Source organism: Callorhinchus milii, unplaced genomic scaffold (assembly GCF_018977255.1).
Source record: "Callorhinchus milii isolate IMCB2004 unplaced genomic scaffold, IMCB_Cmil_1.0 Scaffold2, whole genome shotgun sequence".
Classification (NCBI taxonomy): Eukaryota; Metazoa; Chordata; class Chondrichthyes; order Chimaeriformes; family Callorhinchidae; genus Callorhinchus; species Callorhinchus milii.
Window position 1 is genome coordinate 9,649,371 of NW_024704743.1, and position 6,000 is coordinate 9,655,370.

The 6,000-nt window shown below is 52.1% G+C and overlaps 1 protein-coding gene across 2 annotated transcripts in view; it reads right to left on the reverse strand.

The window, feature by feature from the left end:
- Positions 1–5,755, reverse strand: part of cul2 (cullin 2) — a 60,371-nt gene extending 54,616 nt beyond the window's left edge. For both annotated transcript variants that reach the window (XM_007893494.2, XM_007893491.2), the window contains exon 1: positions 5,642–5,755. The gene's annotated coding sequence lies outside the window, so the exon portion shown is untranslated. The remainder of the gene's footprint in view (positions 1–5,641) is intronic.
- Between the last annotated feature and the right edge of the window lie 245 nt (positions 5,756–6,000).

A 6,000-nucleotide genomic window follows, 5' to 3' on the forward strand; every position in this document is an offset into this window, starting at 1 on the left:
CGCGGCAGCCAATTGCACACAGCAATGTCCCACAAACAGTCGTAGATTGAAAATGACCAATTTATTATTGTTTTTGGTTTTGGAGGGATTATTATTATATGACACCTAATCTAATCCCTCTCTTCATTCCTCATATCTTTCCTTTTCAAGTACCCATCTAATTCCCTTTTAATATAATTTATGGACTCTGCTTCATCAGTTCCATGAGGAATTTTCATTACATGTAAGCATTTATAAAATATTAAAATAATTTTCAATTTGTTTTGAGGCATAACTTTGTATTGACTTGACTTAGTTCTTATTTCATGTTGAACAACTTCTGAATTCTACTTTGTCTTTGCGAAAATCACACATTATCAGCAAATAAAGTCCAGACATAAATATTGAAGTTTTAGAAACAATGCACCTTACAGGTATAATGATAATAATCCTTGTATTTGATATAACACCTTATCCTTATCTCCACCATCCACCTTCACACGCCTCACCCATCCTATCCTCGAACTCCAACTGTGAGGAGATGCTGGACTTTCTCGAATCTAAAATCGAGGGGATACGTTCAGCCACCTCTGCCCCGTACACCGCCACCCCCACATACTCCTTCGACCCTATCTCTCCCTCACTGCCATCATTCGCAAACTTAAACCCACCACCTGCTCCCTCCCTCCATCCCATCCTCTCTCCTCATCTCCCAGCTCCATCTTCTGGCCCCTCTCCTGTCCAACGTCATCAGCCTCTCCTTGTCCACCAGTTCAGTTCCCACCCCCCTAAAAACAGCCGTCATCACCCAGAGCCTGAAAAAACCTTCCCTGGACCCATCCCTTCTCTCCAGCTACCGCCCCAGCTCTAACCTCCCATTCCTCTCCAAGGTCCTGGAACGAAAGTTGCGTCCAGCTCCGCTCCTTTCTTTCTTGCCATTCCCTCTTTGAATACCTCCAATTCGGCTTCTGTGTTGCCCACAGCACGGAAACAGCCCTGGCCAAAGTCACTAATGACATTCTGAACATCTGTGATCAGGGCTCCCTCTGCCTCCTTGTCCTCCTCGACCTCTCTGCCACCTTCGACACTGTCGACCATTCCATCCTCCTACACCGCCTCTCTTCTTTACTTAATCTTTGCAGACCTGCCCTTGACTGGATCGAATCCTATCTCTCTCACCGTCTCCACTTTGTTGCCTCTAACAGTTTCTCCTCCAGCCCCCGCACTGTCACGACTGGCAACCCCCAGGGCTCTGTCCTTGGCCCTCTCCTCTTTAGTATCTATATGCTCCCCCTTGGTGACATCATCCGCAGACATGGGGTCAACTTCCATATGTATGTGGATGATACCCAACTATCTTTCTGCCTCCACCCTAACTCCAGAATTATTGCTGTCCTGACAGACTGCCTGTCGGACATCAAGTCCTGGATGAGGGCAAACTTCCTACAGTTGAATGTGAACAAGACTGAGGCCCTCCTGATTTACTCGCGCCAGGACCTCTGCACCTCAGGCTCTGGCAGAATCAACCTCCATGGTTGCACACTACAACTCACCAAGCCAGTCATGAACCTAGGTGTCTTGTTCGACCCTCAACTGTTTTCTTCCCCACATCCAAGCCATGACCCACTCTGCCTTTCCTCACCTCGGTAACATCAACCGACTTGCCCCTCAGGCCGCTGAAACTCTTGTTCATGCCTTCATTACCTTCAGGCTCGACTATGCAAACTATGCTTGTTGGCCTTCCCAACTCCTCCCTCCACAGGCTGCAGATAATCCAGAATTCTACTGCCCATGTCTTCTCCGGCACCAACTCCACAACCCCATCTCCCCTATTCTCACCCGACTCCATTGGCTCTCTATCCTTCAGAGGATCCAGTTCAAGATTCTCGTCCTCACCTACAAAGCCCTCCATGGCCTCGCCCCACCCTACCCCTGCGACCTCCTAACCGCCTACCAACCCGCCCGCTCCCTCTGCTGAGCCGGCTCCTCGTCCCGATCCACCCACCCAACCACTGGCAGGAGAGCCTTCAGCCACTCTGCCCCAACCTCTGGAATTCCATCCCCCAATCACTCTGCCTCATCCCCTTCTTACCCTCCAAGTCCCGCCTGAAGACCCTCCTCTTCAACCATGCCATCGGTCACCCCCCTTTCCCACCCCTCCCTTCTCCCTCCCTGACCCCAGCTCGGGTCTGAAATGCTGTACACTGTTCAGCGCCTTGGGACGTCCTCCCGACGTGAAAGGTGCTATACAAATGTAATCTTGTTGTTATCACATCTTTGAGGTATCTCAAAGCACTAAATACAAGGTATACAAGAACCAAGGAGGGAAAAAAAATTGTTGGCACACATGCTCAAAACAAATTACTATTTTGAAAGAGGATTAAAGCTAATCATCTCCCACAAAAAAGAGTTTTGAGCAACATTTTTCTCTAAGTTTTTCTCAGGCCAAATAAAGTAATTAGCAAAAACACAAACAGAATTAACAGAAATGAGGCAGCATGGAAAATACCTATTCTGCCTCTTACCTGTCGGGTCTACCTTTTATCATCTTGCTTTTAGGTAGCCTGGCAGACAAGAGGCAGAGTCGGTGTTTTTAGATTGGAGAAATATAAACAATGGTGCTCCCCAAGGATCAGTGATAGGCCCATTGCTTTTCTCCATTTATATAAATAATCTAGACTCAGGTATAAGGGGTATGTCATTAAAAATAGAGAACATGGCTATTTGGGAAGAGAACTGTAAGCAACTTTAGGATGATACAGAGACAAACCAAATCTGAGCAGATCAGACAGATAGAAGATACAATACAATTTACATTTATATAGCCTCTTTCATTTGGGAAGATATCTCAAAACCCTTCACAGTCTTAGTTGGGCACATGAGCTAGGAGTGGGAGCCCGAGGGAGTGGGGAAGGGAATGATTACCAAAAGGGTGGTAGAAGAGGTACTTTTTGTGACAAGCCTTGAAAGAGGAGCGAAACAGAGCATCTCTGGGATGGCGTTCTAGAATGGCTGAAATCCCAACTGTCAATAATGCATTGGGGAAGGGACAGGGAATAGTCCAGTATTTGCTGAGTGAATGGAGCAGCCGGGATGGTGTGATTGGAGGAGGTTACAAGGTAGGGTGGAATAAGACCACAGAGATATTTGAATGTGAGAATGAGGACCTGGAACTCAATCCCCTGAGGGATGGGGAGGCAGTTGAGCCAAACAAGAATGAGGGTAATAGGCTCACAGAACCGTCATGAAATTTAACGCAGAAAATTTTATTTTAAAAAAGTTATACATTTTGGGAAGAAAAATAACTTGCGTTTATATAGCACCGTCACACGAGCGGTGTTTTGGCATCGAACCAAAAAGGGAGGGGAGGTAACCAAAGGCTTAGTCAAAGAAGAAAGTCTTCAGGTGTTATATGAAGAGAAGCAAAAAAGGGGCAAGATAGAGGGATTGAGGCAAAGAGTTCAAATTCGCGCACAGTGGCTGAAAGCACAGCCAGCAGTTATGGAGCGGAGGGGAAGAGGGACGGGTAGATAGCTCTTTTGGAGAACCAGCAAACACACAAACAAACCAGCTGAATGGCCTTCTGCTCTCTAAGACACTATCTGTATGAAGGGCACAGCATAAATGCAAGCAGTCGTTCTGTGCTGTAAATTTCTATAGATCAGGTTGCTCGTGGACTAATGGAATCTGCCTTAATCCCATTAAAACGTGAAAGAAGCACCAAATTCCATAAACTCCAAAGCGCCTGTAAACATGATTGCCCACCTTCACAAACAAGCAACAGCTTGACTGCACACCCTTACACCAACAAACAACGAGCTGCGCACACACACACCAGCAACAGGTGGCCACAAATATAACTGCAACTGGACCAGAGACCCACCACCCCTCTGCGGAAGCAGTAGCCAGCTTACCCCATCACAAACAACAAATTACATTTGTATAACGCCTTTCACATTGGGAGGACGTCCCAAGATGCTCACGCCACCATCAACAACAAATTACATTTGTATAGCACCATTCACATCTGGAGGATGTCCAAAGGCTCTGGACAATCAGCGATTTGGACCCGAGCTGGGGTGTTGGGATCAGGAGGGATGGCAGGCAGGGAAGTTAGGGAACCAAGGGGGAGCCGAAGGCATAGTCAAAGAGGAGGGTCTTGAGGGGCCTTGAAGAAGGCAAGGGAGGGAGCGAGACAAAGGGACAGTTGGATGGTATTCCAAAAGGTGGGGGCAGAGAGGCTGAAGGCCCAACCACCGATAGTGGGGTGGGGCGGGCAGAGGGTGTAGGTGAGCTGAGGGAGCAATCAGGTCGATATGATGTTAGCAGGTCACAGAGGTAAGAAGGAGCAAGGCCGAGAAGGGCCTTGAAGGCGAGGACCATGATTTTTAACTCTATCCTCTGGGGGAGCCAAGTGAGGATAGGGGTGATAGGGTCATGGAGCAGGAGAGGACCTGGGTAGCAGAGTTCTGAATGATCTCCAGCTTGAGAGGGAAGAGTTGGGAAAACCGACAAGCAAGGAGTTAGCGTAGTAAACAGTGAAGCTCATCAGCAGCCGGCCGCACACCAGCAGCCGGCCGCACACCAGCAGCCGGCCGCACACCAGCAGCCGGCCGCACACCAGCAGCCGGCCGCACACCAGCAGCCGGCCGCACACCAGCAGCCGGCCGCACACCAGCAGCCAACCTCACCCTCACACCAGCAGCCAACCTCACCCTCACACCAGCAGCCAACCTCACCCTCACACCAGCAGCCAACCTCACCCTCACACCAGCAGCCAACCTCACCCTCACACCAGCAGCCAACCTCACCCTCACACCAGCAGCCAACCTCACCCTCACACCAGCAGCCAACCTCACCCTCACACCAGCAGCCAACCTCACCCTCACACCAGCAGCCAACCTCACCCTCACACCAGCAGCCAACCTCACCCTCACACCAGCAGCCAACCTCACCCTCACACCAGCAGCCAACCTCACCCTCACACCAGCAGCCAACCTCACCCTCACACCAGCAGCCAACCTCACCCTCACACCAGCAGCCAACCTCACCCTCACACCAGCAGCCAACCTCACCCTCACACCAGCAGCCAACCTCACCCTCACACCAGCAGCCAACCTCACCCTCACACCAGCAGCCAACCTCACCCTCACACCAGCAGCCAACCTCACCCTCACACCAGCAGCCAACCTCACCCTCACACCAGCAGCCAACCTCACCCTCACACCAGCAGCCAACCTCACCCTCACAGTGAGAGGTGGTGTGAGTGTGACAGTGAAGCGCTCTGGGGCGCTGCCCTGCGCTCGGCACCAAGGACTCACACTGTATAAACGCAACTCGTTGTTCACCTTCACACCCGCGGCCAGAGCCAGGACAGCCGCGCCCTCCCACTCAGTGTCCGGCTGAGGACAAAGTCCTTCACCAGAAGCCGGTGACCGCCTCGGAGCCGTGCGGTGCGGTGCCCGCGGGGCCGGGTTGAGACTGAAGCCGGCCCCGGGGCTGACTGACAGACCCCAGGCTGGCGGCGGCTGGATATAAAAAAAGGCCCCGGCATCGGCCTGTCCCTCCCCGGCCTCCCAGCTTGATGTGCCGGTGTCGGGGCCTGTGCCGGGGGCTGACGAGGCTCTGGCGTCACTCCCTCCCCTCCCCGGCCTCTCCTCACCGTGTCCGCCGTCTCCCCTGGATCACGACGACCTGCAGCTGGAGGTGAAGAGCACAGACCCGACCCCACACCCACCCGGCGACTCGGCCGCTTCCCTCCTCCCACAGCAGTCAGAGAGAGAGGGGGAGAGCGCGGCCCCGCCACCCAGAGCCCGGGAGCGAGCGCCCCCTGCAGGGCCAGCGCCGCACTGTCACTGTCTCACTGAGAATGATAGAGATCTGTCACTCACACTGAGGGGGGAGTGGGCATTCCTGTCACACTCACACTGAGAGAGAGAGAGAGGGGGGGGGCAGTCCTGTCACACTCACACTGAGAGAGGGGGGGGGGGCACTCCTGTCACACTCACACTGAGAGAGAGA